The sequence below is a fragment of the Sus scrofa genome, chromosome 12 (assembly GCF_054392235.1).
Source record: "Sus scrofa isolate SSC_HxYL_T2T_F1_AM1 chromosome 12, Sscrofa_HxYL_maternal_Yorkshire_Landrace_v2.0, whole genome shotgun sequence".
Lineage (NCBI taxonomy): Eukaryota > Metazoa > Chordata > Mammalia > Artiodactyla > Suidae > Sus > Sus scrofa.
Window position 1 is genome coordinate 48,492,320 of NC_139394.1, and position 13,966 is coordinate 48,506,285.

Consider the following 13,966-nt stretch of genomic DNA (forward strand, 5'->3'; position numbering starts at 1 on the left):
CCAGGAGTTTCTGTCGTGGATCAGTGGTTAACGAACCCAGCTAGCCTCCATGAGGACATGGGTTCTGATTTCTGAGAGAGAGCAGTGCGTGATGGCTGGAAGCAAGATCTTAATTCTCTGCTCAGGAATCAAACCTGGGCATCCTGGATGAAAACTAGGAATCCTAGCTGCTGGACCAGCTAGAGAGGCTAGAAGCAGATTTGCCCTGATTCATGCCCCCGTTGAAAGCAAAAATGTTTCAAGGAGGCAAAGATTGTAAAAGCAGGTAGAAAGTTTATTGTTACAAACACAGTACAGGAGAGTTTCCATCGTGCCTCCGCGGAAGCGAGTCTGACTAGCATCCATGAGGAGGCAGGTTCGATCCCTGGCCTTGCTCAGTGGGTTAAGGATCCGGTGTTGCTGTGAGCTGTGGTGCAAACTCTGCTCAGATCTGGTGTTGCTGTGGCTGTGGTGGAGGCCGATGGCTACATCTCTGATTCGACCCCTAGCCTGGGAACCTCCATATGCTGCAGGTGCAGCCTGAAAATGCAGTAGATGGTCCCACATTGGGCACCGCAGAGAGGACTTCCCTGGCATATGTCGGCGAGAGAGAGGGTGTTGGCAGGTGCTGTAGGCTGGTCTGTGGAAAAGAAGGGAGACAGGGAACTACCAGCTGCCAAGATGAAAATGCCAGGTGTGAAAAAACAACATTCCGCTGAGTCAAGTTAAAGATCTGATGGACTTTATTCAGGGACTCATGAATCAGGCAACACCCTGTATTGTAAATGGAAAGAAACCAATGGATTGTTTAAAAAAAACAAATGGAAGGTTTATTTTTGGCAGAAGGAGGGTGGGGCAAGGAGGCTATTAGGAGAAGCAAAGACTGGCTTGCTTCAGGCCAGGTCATCTTCTTTTGGAGGAAGGCCAAGCGTCTCCCATGCAGATGGCTTCTTCTTCTCCAGGAGATGGAGAGGGCCCAGAGATTACCTCCTGGGTGCTGACCAGAAAATTCCAGACTGGCCGATGAAGACTGCATCCCTGGGGCAGGTTGAGACTACAGGTAGGTCAGATATCCCGTCTAGCCTTGGTGTCATGGGCTTTAGCAAAAGTGAAGCCAATTTGAGTCTGTGGTTTTCCCTTTAACTGTTCCCCACTTTTGAACAAACTCTCATCCTCAGCAAGAGATGCCATCAAAATTTAAGGCATTAGTGGAGTTCCCCTTGTGGCTCAGCGGGAACAAACCCAACCAGAATCCATGAGGACTTGGTTTCAATTCCTGGCCTCGCTCAGTGGGTTAAAAGATTCCAGCATTGTGTAAACTCTGGTGTAGGTCTCAGATGCGGCTTGGATTTGAGTGGCTGTGGCTGTGGTGTAAGCCGGCAGCTGCAGCTCCAATTCGACCCCTAGCCTGGGAACTTCTATTTGCCTCAGGTGCGGGCCTAAAAAGACAAAACAAACAAACAAGCACCCTTTTCTGAAAGGCATCAGGGAGTCGGGGTTTTTTAATCTAGAACTACCTGGACTCCTTGCTTCGTGCCCTGCAATAAACACTGTACTTTCGGCTCAGCGTGTTGTCACTGCTATGGTGCCAGTTCAGTCGCTGGCCCCAGAACTTCCACATGCTGTGAGCCTGTCCAAAAAAAAAAAAAAAAAAAAGAGGTCTCTTTGCTTTTGGGATTGCCTCGACAAATAGAATGCGGTGGAGAGGGCACCGCAGGAATTCTGAGTCTGGGTTATAAAAGGGATGCAACTGCCACCTGGCTCCCCGTTCCCTTGGGCAGAGAGGAGCTCTCCCCACCCCACCCTGCCAAGTTCAGATTTGTGAGCCAGAGAAATATCATCATTGCTTTAAGCTACTAAGTTTGACAGTAATTTTATGCAGCAATTGATAACCAGAATACAAACTAGCTGGATCAGCCCCCATGATATCAGCTCAGCAGGTGAGTAGGTGGTTGCTGGTGGCTCAGAGGATGTCTTTAATTCACATCAAAAGGGGGGCGTGCTTTCGCGTGTGGGGAACACACAGACCTAGAGTCAAGCGGACCTGATTTTTCCTCCTGGTTCTGCTCATTAGGTGTGTGGTCCTGGGTACGTCTCTGGTTCTTGGATTCATCAATTACTCAGCCCAGCGAGGGCTGCCAGGTGCTTGACCAGGGGTGTAAAATCCCCGGCCCCTTTGCCAGGCAGAGCAGTCAGCAAGCGTGTCAGGAAACACTGCTTCCTTCCCTGTGTTGTGTGTATAGTGAACCCAGAGGGACTTTGTTCCCTGAAAGCACGGGTAGGGAAGGAAGGAAGGATGAAGGAGGGGTGGTGGAGGGAGGACAGGGGTCAGGGCCACACCACGTTTCATCTCACCTGGCAAACACCTCTGGCTGCCAGCCTGTCCCTCATCCCTCTTCCTGGCTGGTGTAGGAACTGCCGCCAGAGCGGGGTTTGCTGAGAAGCTTGGACCTCCGGCCCCTCTTCACGGCGCGGGCAGCAGGTTTGCATGGTTGTAGGTGTTTGTGACATTTGCAGAAGCTACAATGCAGTAAATGAACTGGGTAACATTACCGTGTCCTTCCCCTGCGCCTTCCCCCCCATCAAGCGTCCTCTCGAGTCAGTACTGGGCTTCATGGGATATGTTTATATGGTTCACAGCCACTCCATGAAAAACCCAGTTATTCCCAGCTGTTCCAACTCAGGAGTGGTTTCTGGAACACTCCTTCCGCCCGTTGTGCCAACTCACCTGGGTCTGGGTACAAAGATGCGGGGCAGGAGGCATGTCACGTTGCCTGGGACCCAAAGTACTCGGGCAGTGGAGAAGGGCAGGTCATGGAAAAACCGGAATGATCTTTCTGCGATCTCAGGAGGAAACATGTCCGATCTTCATCCCACGAAGACGCAAAGAACCTGCGGGCCGAAGGAGTCAAAGGATTATGGCGCCAGGAGATCAGTTAATAAGAGCATTATTTTGCTGGATTTTGGTGATGTGTGGAGGTATTTGTCAACTGCTGTAGTCTGAACATTTTGTCCCTCAAAATTCACATGACCGCCTCCAACCCAGTAGCTCTTATTTATAGAGGCGGTCATGGTTTTCATTTACGGCCATGACGTTGAGTTGCTTTTGCAATAAATGCATCTCAGCTTGTTAAAGGAAATTGGGACGGAAGGCTGGTGCCAGGTGAGTCACACAAAGACTGAAGGCAGAGGCAGCCGTGTGTCTGGCTAATCAGCTGACCCGATGCGGATCCCTTACAAGTCTGGCAGTAAATGTTTGCTCCCGTGTTTGCCTCCTCCCAGCGAGGAAGCGGGACCTCAAGGGCGCTGCATCCCACGTTGCTGCAAGCTCTTCTACTCCTTATCCCCGCCACCCGAGGAGGGGGTGTCCCTGACCCGTCAGGACGCAGCCCCAGGGCCACCTCCTCTCTGAATTCTCTTAGGCCTCACTTCTCAGGCCTGAGGACACAGCTGGACTCTACGGAGCACTCGCTCTGTGCCGGACATCGGCCCAGTGCCTACAAGCATTAGCTCGTTCAATGCTCACAAAGGATAACGACGGAGTAGGCTGGTTACACAGGTGATTGTAGAAGCCCCAGCAGGGGACCACAGACAGAGAGGGAAACTCAGGAACTTTGGGAGACTCTGTAGGAAAGCTCTGAGGATGTCCTGGAACGAAGCAGCCTTGCTTAACTCTAAGACTGGAAATAAAAGCATGAAGACACCTCAGGTCATTAAGTGAAAGATAAAATGAGTTCAAGTTCATAATGATTCTTGGACCAAGGACAGGAATTTCAGGGCAAGATGACATTCCAAAGCAGGGGGCCCTCATTACATGGAAACCTGAGATGATGCCACTTATCTTAGCCTGTGTTACCCTCTGCTGCTGATTTGAATAAGCACGTGACCGTCCCAGTTTGACCTCAGAGGGTCTGGTCCTCTCTTAGCCGACACAAAGAGAAGCTGGTGATGGAAGCGGACATCTACCCAAAGAATAAGGAAGAAGATGGTCTTTTCACACACTCCGCTTTCCTCGGGGTGCAAAACGAGGCCCACCTAATCCTCCGGGCTGAGTATCCTCGCCGGCCTGCGTGTATCTCTCTCACAAGCATTCTATCTGAACTCGATTTCTTGTCTATCACTTTGCTCCTTGCTGAATGCCTTCTGTGCTTCGGTAAGTCCAGACACCAAGTGAGTGATTATAATTTTTTTTAAAAAATGCGTTTTGGAGTTCCCACTGTGGCGCCATGGGATCGGCAGCATCTTGGGAGCACCGGGACACAGGTTCCATCCCCGGCCCAGCGCCGTGCTGTTTCTGCAGCTACGGTGTAGGTCACAATTGCAGGTCACAATTGATCCCTGGCTTGGGGACTCCATACGTGGAGGGGCAGCCAAAAAGGAAAAACGAAACGTGGGTTTAAGTCCCAACCTGGGTTTAGACCGTGTTTGAGTCAGAGGGCTTTTGGTTTCACAACCATATAAAATAAGGCCTGTGCTTAGCGATGCCTCACAGTTGAGGAAACACTGGGGCTTAGAGAGGGTAGGGGAGCAAGATTTGCCAGCCCAAAATGTGTTGCTTCAGTGGGAGGATGTCTGGGACCTTGAATAACAGCTCTGAGAAGGAACTTTCCCCCAGGGCGGCCTCTCACCTCCTTGAGACCAGAGCCAGACCCTGGGAAGGAGTGACGGTGCTGGCACGGTGATGCCAGGCTGCTGAGGTCATGGGGCCCGGGCACGGGGTCTTGGAGACCCCCACCTTCTGCCTCTTTTGTCTGAAAATGCACTGGCCTTTGGGTTTGGCTGTCACCCCTCCCTGCAGGGTGGAAGCACAGGGCCCTGGGCTCTCCTCTGGGGGCTGGTCTCACCGTGACTCACTTCCAAGGCACTCGGCCCTGCCAAAGGACAGGTGTGCTGCAGCTCCAGCTGCCCCTCTGTCGGCCTGGGCTCTGGGCGTTTGGGAGAGGGTTAAACAGTACTTTACTGCGCTACAGCTCACATAGGGTGAAAAACACAGGTCTTAGTCTGCTGGATGAGGGTTTTCATGGTCAACAGATGTGTGACCATCCTGCTCAAGCTCCAGAACATTTCCAGCACCCAGACGACCCTTCTCGCCCTCTCCCAGCCAGTGCCCACCATGGGTCATCGCTCTTCTGACCTGATCTTGGACTTTGTATAAAAGGGATGATCGCAGCCTGGCCTCACTTCTGTCTGGCTCTTCCACTCCACTGTGAGGTTCATTGATGACGTTGCCTTGGTATCTGTGGCTCCCCTTTATTGCCAAGGGCTGGTCCATTGTAGTCCATTGTAGATAACCACGTTATCTCTCCTCCTCCGCCACCGCCACCCGCAGCTGCTGCTGCGGAGAATCAGAATCGAGATAAGGGACTTGTTCCAGGAATAGAGATATGAGCCGAGTTATCTGCAAAAGAACATGGGCAGGTGTGGAGATCAAGTTCACTCCAGGTCTTTACTCCTGCCCAGCAAGCATTTATTTACCAAATATTTGCTCTTGCTTCTCCATGTGAATTGCCTTCCTCATCTTTGAAGCCCCAAACCAAGACCCCCATTGAACTTCTGTCTTTGGCTGAAGGTGGTGTTTAAGGAGAGGGCTTTGAGCATCTTGGGACAGGAGTTCTCCTGGGTGTGTCTCCTGTGTATACGTGTTATGACACTTTTATATGATTTTCTCCTCTTAATCTGCTTTATGTCAATTTAATTCTTAGACCAGCCAGAAGAATCTAGAAGGGGAGAGGGAAATGTTTTCTCTGACAGGAGTGAAAGTAATTTCCGTGCCCCCCCCCCCGCCCTGCCCCCAGCTGCTGTGCCCCACTGAACATTCCCTTGGTGACACAGTAATTTGCATTTGAGTCACCACCAAGCCTAATGACTTGGCAACATTTGGAGGGAAAGAGAAATGTCCTTTTGATCCTTGGTCCCCAGAGCCAAGCTCCTGGGTATCCAGCAAGGGCTCAGTAAATACTTATAAACGAAGTGGTAGTTCGTGCTTCTTTGTTAGGGCTGTACCCACAGCCTGTGGAGGTTCCCAGGCTAGTGTTGAATTGGAGCTGTAGCTGCCGGCCTACACCACAGGCACAGCCACTCAGATCCAAGCTGCGTCTCAGATCTACACCACAGTTTATTCCACGCTAGATCCTTTAACCCACTGAGTGAGGCCGGGGATCGAACCCTCGTCCTCATAGATACTGGTCAGATTCGTTACCTCTGAGCCACGACGGGAACTCCTAATCTTCGCTTCTTTAAGGGAGTTTCACCTTCTTCTCCCATCAGAATCCCCTGGGTTAGAGATGGGCAGCCCCACAAGGCACCTCTCTGTGTGGACCTGGGGCTGGGCCCTCACTGTGTATTGAAATAGTCATCTGTTTTAGTGAAATATTTTTTTTCTCTTAGATATGTCCCCAAATTTGTAATTCAGGTTCCTGCAAACCCAGATCTACATGGGGCACTTCTTGAAAATGCAATATTTATTCAAAGAAAAGAAAAGAAAAGAAACTGCAGTATTTAGCCTTATCTCCAGACTGCCTTGGGATGGCTGCTGAGCTCACCGAAGTCCGCGTGTCCTGATGCTCAATGTCTCTGCCTCGCGCCCCGCCCGGCACTTGAGGGCTCAGAAGCGAGTCACTGCTCTGGCGGTGTCAGCACCCTCCCTTCCCTATCTGTCCCTTTTCCTAGAAAACAGTTGATTACAGTAAGAAGGGTTCTTGATTTCCGAGTAATTTCAGTCCCCTCTGTCAGGCCCAGCCCTGGGCTGCTACACTCTGCTCAGGAGAGTTCGGCTGGAGGTGGGGGCGGGAAGAGCCTGGAGGCCAGACTCGTAGGGAGCCTGTCACCCTGCCCTGCCCTTGTCCCTTCTCTGCCCTCCTGTCCTCCCCCTTCCAAGCCAGGCCTCCACTCTCCTCCCGCTTCCTATCCAGTAGGTGTTCAGTTTCGATTCAAGCTGGCGGACAGGAGTGACTCAGGCAGAAGGTCAGGCCCTGGGTGCTGGGGGAGCCTTGTCACTGGATCTCCCGGAGTCACTCCCAGGAAGCCTGGCTGCCCTTTGTTGTGCCCTCCATGTGGACGTGACCATGGTGCAAGAGCCGCGGGAGCCTTTGCCAGGAAGAGATGAAGCGAAACGTGTGAGCCCTGAAGAGGCTGCAGTGACGCAGAGACCTGGCTGACGCAGGTGTTCCCAAGGCGTGTCGGGCTCCTCAGAACTCCTGGCCTAGTTGGGGATGGTGTCAGCCAGGGGCCTGGAGGTGGCTCCATCCAGGCTAGAAGATGATCCGGGGGACCTCAAATTGCATGGCTTCCTCTTGGTGATAAACAGCAGCTCTCAGGCGTCACTCCTGGCAACACACACCAGGGCCCATTTTCTGCCCCCTTTTTTTGAAATGCACATAGAATTGGGTTCCTCAAGCTCCTTTTTTTTTTTTTTTCATTTTTAGAAATTGAGGTGCCCTATCAAATTACCAAGGTCTTTTTTCACAGAACTCGAACAAAATATTTTAAAGTTTGTTTGGAAGCACAAAAGACCCAGAATAGACAAAGACATCCTGAAAAAGAAAAATGGAGCTGGAGGAATCAGGCTCCTGAACTTCAGACTATACTACAAAGCAATAGTCATCAAAACCGCATGGTACTGGCACAAAGACAGACATAGATCAGTGGAACAGGATAGAAAGCCCAGAATTAAACCCGCGCACCTACAGCCAACTAATCTATGACACAGGAGGCAAGAATATACAATGGAGAATGGACAGCTTGTTCAATAAGTGGTGCTGGGAAAAGTGGACAGCCACATGGAAAAGAATGAAATTAGAACACTCCCTAACACCATACACAAAAATAAACTCCAAATGGATTAAAGACCTAGATATAAGACCAGACACTATTAAACTCCTAGAGGAAAGCATGGGCCAAACACTCTCTGACATAAATGACAGCAACATCTTCTCAGATCCACCTATCAGAGTATTGACAACATAAACAAAAATAAACAAATGGGACCTAATCAAACTTCAAAGTTTCTGCACAGCAAAGGAAACCCTAAACAACACAAAAAGACAACACACAGAATGGGAGAAAATCTTTGCCAGTGAATCGACTGACAAGGGACTAATCTCCAAAATTTATAAACAACTTCTACAGCTCCATACCAAAAAAACAAACAACCCCATCCAAAAATGGGCAGAAGATCTAAACAGACAGTTCTCCAAAGAAGACATACAAATGGCCAAGAAACACATGAAAAGATGTTCAACATCACTCATTATTAGAGAGATGCAAATCAAAACCACTCTGAGGTACCACCTTACACCAGCCAGAATGACCATCATCCAAAAGTTTACAAACAATAAGTGCTGGAGAGGGTGTGGAGAAAAAGGAACCCTAGTACACTGTTGGTGGGATTGTAAATTGGTGCAACCACTGTGGAAAGCAGTATGGAGATTCCTCAGAAAACTAATAAACATAGAACTCCCATTTGATCCAGCAATCCCACTCCTGGGCATCTATCCAGAGAAAACCACGACTCACAAAGACACATGTACTCCGATGTTCATTGCAGCACTATTTACAATAGCTAAGGCATGGAAACAACCTAAATGTCCATCGACAGAGGAGTGGATCCAGAAGATGTGGTACATATACACAATGGAATATTACTCAGCCATTAAAAAGAAGGAAATACCAGCATTTTTTGCAACATGGATGGACCTAGAAACTATCATGCTAAGTGAAGTCAGCCATACGATGAGACACCAACTTCAAATGCTTTCATTGACATGTGGAATCTGAAAAAAGGACAGACTGAACTTTGCAGAACAGATGCTGACTCACAGACATTGAAAAACTTATGGTCTCCGGAGGAGACAGTTTGGGGGGTGGGGGATGTACTTGGGTGTGGGATGGAAATCCTGTGAAATCAGATTGTGATGATCATTACACAACTACAGATGTGATAAATTCATTTGAGTAATAAAAAATAAAGAAATTGAGGTGTATCCTCCATACAAATGCAAACGCAGAACTTTAATACATAGTTCGGTGCGTACACACGCTCAAGCAACCCGTGCTCCCATTAAGAGAGAGAACTGAGAGTTCCCATAGCAGCGCAGCAGACTGACCCTGTCTCTGCAGCAGCAGGAAAGTCGCTTTGATTCCTGGCCCAGCACAGTGGGTTCAGTGGGTTAAGTGGCGCAGGTTGCAGCTCCAGCTGGGATTTGATCCCTGGCCCAGGAACTCCGTATGCCTTGGGGGTGACCAAAAAAGAAAAAAAAAAGAGAGAGAGAGAGAAAAGAGCATTCATTTCTATAAAAGCCTTCTGTTTTATACAGCTCCTCAGAATGTCCTCCTATTTATTAGATGGGGTGTTTATTCCATGACCAATTCCTAACTGAGTCATGGAATCAAGCCAATAAGAGCTCCAAGTTAACTCTTGAATTTTATTCCTTAAAACATCTATGATCCATTTCTCATTTATGTTTTTGTACAGTGTGAAATACAGATTAAGTTTCATGTTTTTCCATATACGTAGAGAGTTTGTTGAGCACCATTTGTTAAAAGGATTTCCTTTCCACATTGAATTGGTGTGGCATCTTCTTGAAAATCAATAAGCCATGTAAGTATGGGTCTCTTTGGGGCCTTTTTTTTTTTTTGCTTTTTAGGGCCACTCAGGTGGCATATGGAGTTTCCCAGGCTAGGGGTCAAATTGGAGCTGCAGCTGCCAACCCACAGCACAGCCACAGCAACTCAGGATCCAAGCCTCATCTGCAACCTACACCACAGCTCACTGCAAGGCCAGATCCTTAACCCATTGAGCAAGACCAGGGATTGAACCTGTGTCCTCATGATACTAATCAGATTCATTTCCGCTGCACCACAGTGGGAACTCCAGGACTTTCTATTCGGTCTGATCTATTCATCACAATACCTTATTGTCCTGATTATATGAACGTTATAGTAAATGATGAAATCAAAATAGTGTAAATAATCTTTGTGTTTCTTTTCCAAGATTGTCTTATGTGCTTCATGTGCCTTTTCACATAAATTTTAGAATCAGCTTGTTAAGTCCCCCATCCCTCCCCAAAAACGTCCCCTGGGATCTTGTTTTGATTTTGATGTGTACTTGAGAAGAATGTCATCCTACTCTTGCTGAGTGTACTGTCCCATAAGTGACCATTAGGTTGGGTTGATATGACTTAAATCTTTTATGTCTGTAGTATTTACTGTATGTTCTGTCAATGACTGGTAAATGAGTGAGGAAATTTCCAGCTGTAACTAGGTTTATGTTCCGGTCTTTCAGTTTTGCTTCCTGTATTTTGAAACTCCGTTATAAGATACAAAAATATTTAGGATTATTGGATCTTAGTGATTTGACCCCTTTATTACTAAGAAACATTCCTCTTTATTGCTGTAGTGTTTTTTATCCTTAAGTCTATTTTATCTGCTCTAATCTAACTATTTTGGCTTTCTCATGCTTAGAATTTTCATGGGTTGTCTTTTTCATCTTTTTTTTTTTTCTTTTTTTGGCCAGATATTTAATCTGCTGTACCACTAGGGAACTCCAATCTTTTACATCTTTTTGTTTTTAACGTATCTATGTCCTTATAGTTAAAATGTTTCAGAAGTTCCCTCATGGTACAACGAGTTAAGGATCCAGCATTGCTGCAGCTGTGGGGCAGGTCGCACCTGTGGCATGGGTTCGATCCCTGGCATAGGTTCGATCCCTGGCCTGGGAAATTCCACATAGTGAGGGTGTGGCCAAAAAAATAAATAAATAAAGTGTGTTTCTTGTGAATAGCATGTAGCGGAGGGGCAGAAGTCAGGCTTTAGACAGAGAAGCAGAACCACTTACAAAATATTACAATTTATATAAATATATTTATTTAATATAAATTTAATATTAAGTACATTAATATTACATAAATATATAGTAATATTAAATAAATTTAATATTAAATAAATATATAAATATATTGCATTGTATGGTCTACCTATAAATATAGACATTTCTAAGGATGTGGCTCTGCAGTTGTGGGAACTTGTTAAGTAGTCTTTGTGTCTCGTGTCACAGTCTGAAGTCAGCAGGGCAGGCAGACAGGGCAGGAAGAGGGGTGTGGTGTGGGGTGTGCATGGAGTAAGAACGAACTGGAACCCATGAGAAACAGTGGAATCCCAAGGATATAACACATGTTGCTCTGATTGCCTGCGAGCCTCTGTCTGCGATGATGAGCGTGTCCTGCTGGAGAGGCAGGTGCCCTGAGACATGGATCTAAACAGGCACCCAGAACAGAATTGGAAGAAGCTAAAGGAGGAGATTCATGGAGTTCCCTTTGTGGTGCAATGGTTAACGAACCACTAGGAACCATGAGGTTGCGGGTTCGATCCCTGCCCTTGTTCAGTGGGTTAACGATCCGGAGTTGCCGTGAGCTGTGGTGTAGGTTGCAGATGCGGCTCGGATCCCTCGTTGCTGTGGCTCTGGCGTAGGCTGGTGGCTACAGCTCCTATTCGACCCCTAGCCTGGGAACCTCCATGTGCTGCCGGAGCAGCCCAGGAAATGGCAAAAAGACAAAAATAAAAATAAAAATAAATAAAATAAAGGAGGAGATTCAGTGGGAGTAGGAGTTGCTGTGGGCCCAGCTGCTCTCTCTCCCCAAGACAGCAGATGAGCAACTGCAAATAAGCTGCAACCTTCCAAGAGTGAAAAGAGTATGGATGCAACTTTAATTTCTCCTACCAAATTGCCTACAGAAGACCTGTTCGGGGCGTGAGAAATCCCCCTCTCCCCTTCTAGGTTCTTTTGGCTGGTCTAAGAATTAAATTGACATGAGACAGATTAATAGGAGAAAATCAAGCAAAAGTTTAATAACATGTATCTATCGGAGAGACCCAGGTGACCAAGGCAGCAGAGTAACTCACCAAAATGGCTGAAGCCCTCACCTTAAATACCATCCTTGGCTAAAGACAAAAGAGAATGTTGAGGATGGGGAGAGTCAGTAATCAGAAGCTCCCAGGAAAAGCCCAGGACAAAGGTAAGTTTGTCCTGCATATGTGTCATTGTCTTTTGTTTGTTTTTGGCTGTTGCCCATGGGCTGCGGAAGCTCCCAAGCCAGGGATTGAACTCTCGCCACAGCGGTGATGCTGGATCCTTAACCCGCCCGCTGAGCCACCAGAGAAGTGCTGTTTTCTCTCTGGCTAAGTTTCCAGAGATTTGCTCCTCCTCCTCTTTCTGGTCTAGAAGAGGAAAGCATCCTTACAAATGGAGATTTCCCTTACAAATATAAATGTTTCTTACTAAAGTGTAACACCTGCTTGCGTTTCAGAGTTTTTCCCATGTCTATTGTTTCTTAGAAAAGAACAAGCTTGAAATAATTCACATGGCAGAGGGACCACTTTGGAGGGGCCGATTCTGCTCCCCAGCCTTAGCCAGTTGGACGTGTGTGCTTCAGTGGCGCTAAGTGCATTCACATGTGCTCCGCTCACCACCATCCGCAGAATGGTTTTCATCTTGCAAAACCGAAACTCTGCACCCGTAACTATTAACTGTCTATCCCTCCCTCCCCTAACACCTGGCAACCGCCATTCTTTCTGTCTCTATGAATTTGATTAGCTTAGGAACCTCATACGAGCAGAATCATCCAGTAGTTCTCCTTATTTCACTCAGCATCATGTCCTGGGAAGGGAATGAAATTTGCCACCCTAAAGTGTGTCTCTTCAGCATGAGGGATTTTTTCCTGTCTTTTTAGGGCCACACCCACAGCCGCAGCAACGTCAGATCCAAGCAGCATCTGCGACACCACCTGGACACCACTGAGCAAGGCCAGGGTTGGAACCCACATCCTCATGGATACTAGTTGGGTTCTTAACCTGCTGAGCCACAATGGGAACCTCCTGAGGATATTTTTAGGCTGTTTTTGTTTGTTTGTTTGTTTGTTTGTTTTGAGAAATAAAAGGCTCAGGAAGAGTTTTTACCTCCTCCCCCCACCTGCCTAATAGAATTTACGCAGGGGTCCTGTCGTAGGAAAAGAGCTACCACCAGCACTAACTACAAAGAGTATGAACAAGTCCTCTCTGTGTCCCATTGTCTCGGCGAGCACGGCAAACATTTGTTTGCTAAACATTTATTTTTCCCAGAGTGCCTGTTGCGACTCAGTGGTGACAAGTCTGACTGGTGTCCATGAGGACGTGGGTTCGAGCCCTGGCCTTGCTCAGTGGGTTAACCGTGGCCCTAAAAACCAAAAAAAAAAAAAAAAATTTTTTTCCCACCTTCCTGTGAATCATTCTCCTTCCCGTTGAAGTCGCAGCCTCCTACCCCATTCTCCTTCTTTTAGGTGGCAGATACACGTCAGTTATCTAACTTACTCTTTTTCTTGGCCACGCCCTTGGCACACAAGATCTTCCTGGGCAGGAATCGAAACTGAGCCGTGGCAGTGATCCAAGCCATGCTGTATCCTTTTTTTTTTTTTTGGTCTTTTTGCTATTTCTTTGGGCTGCTTCCGCTGCATATGGAGGTTCCCAGGCTAGGGGTCTAACTGGAGCTGTAGCTGCCAGCCTACTCCAGAGCCACAACAACTCAGGATCCGAGCCTCGTCTGCAACCTATACCACAGCTCACGGCAATGCCGGATCGTTAACCCACTGAGCAAGTGCAGGGACCGAACCCGCAACCTCATGGTTCCTAGTCGGATTCGTTAACCACTGCGCCACGACGGGAACGCCCCACGCCGTATCCTTAACTGCTAGGCTACTAGGGGAATGCTAGCTTGTTTCGTTTTGTTTAGGGCCACATCCGCAGCATGTGGAGGTTCCAGTGGGGATGGAGGGTGGACAGAGGGCTGTGGCCTCACTCTATGGGAACATCTGAAGAAGTCAGTCTCTGCAGATCCTGGCGCACCCAGGCAAGCGTAAGAAGAAGGGGGGGTGCCAACACACTCGGGGCCCCAGACACCTGCTCCCCACTGAGCATCCAGGCTTGCCGTCCGGCCCTCTCTAGCACAGGGTGGGGACCC

At 48.0% G+C, this 13,966-nt stretch overlaps 1 long non-coding RNA gene across 1 annotated transcript; it reads right to left on the reverse strand.

The window, feature by feature from the left end:
* Positions 1-701: 701 nt before the first annotated feature.
* Positions 702-13,342, reverse strand: LOC106505478 (uncharacterized). Its single transcript, XR_014821455.1, has 6 exons — positions 13,225-13,342; positions 5,114-5,311; positions 2,708-2,871; positions 2,335-2,499; positions 1,497-1,609; positions 702-1,017 (listed from the first exon to the last, which is right to left on the reverse strand). It is a non-coding gene; the product is annotated as an uncharacterized LOC106505478 (long non-coding RNA).
* Positions 13,343-13,966: the final 624 nt, after the last annotated feature.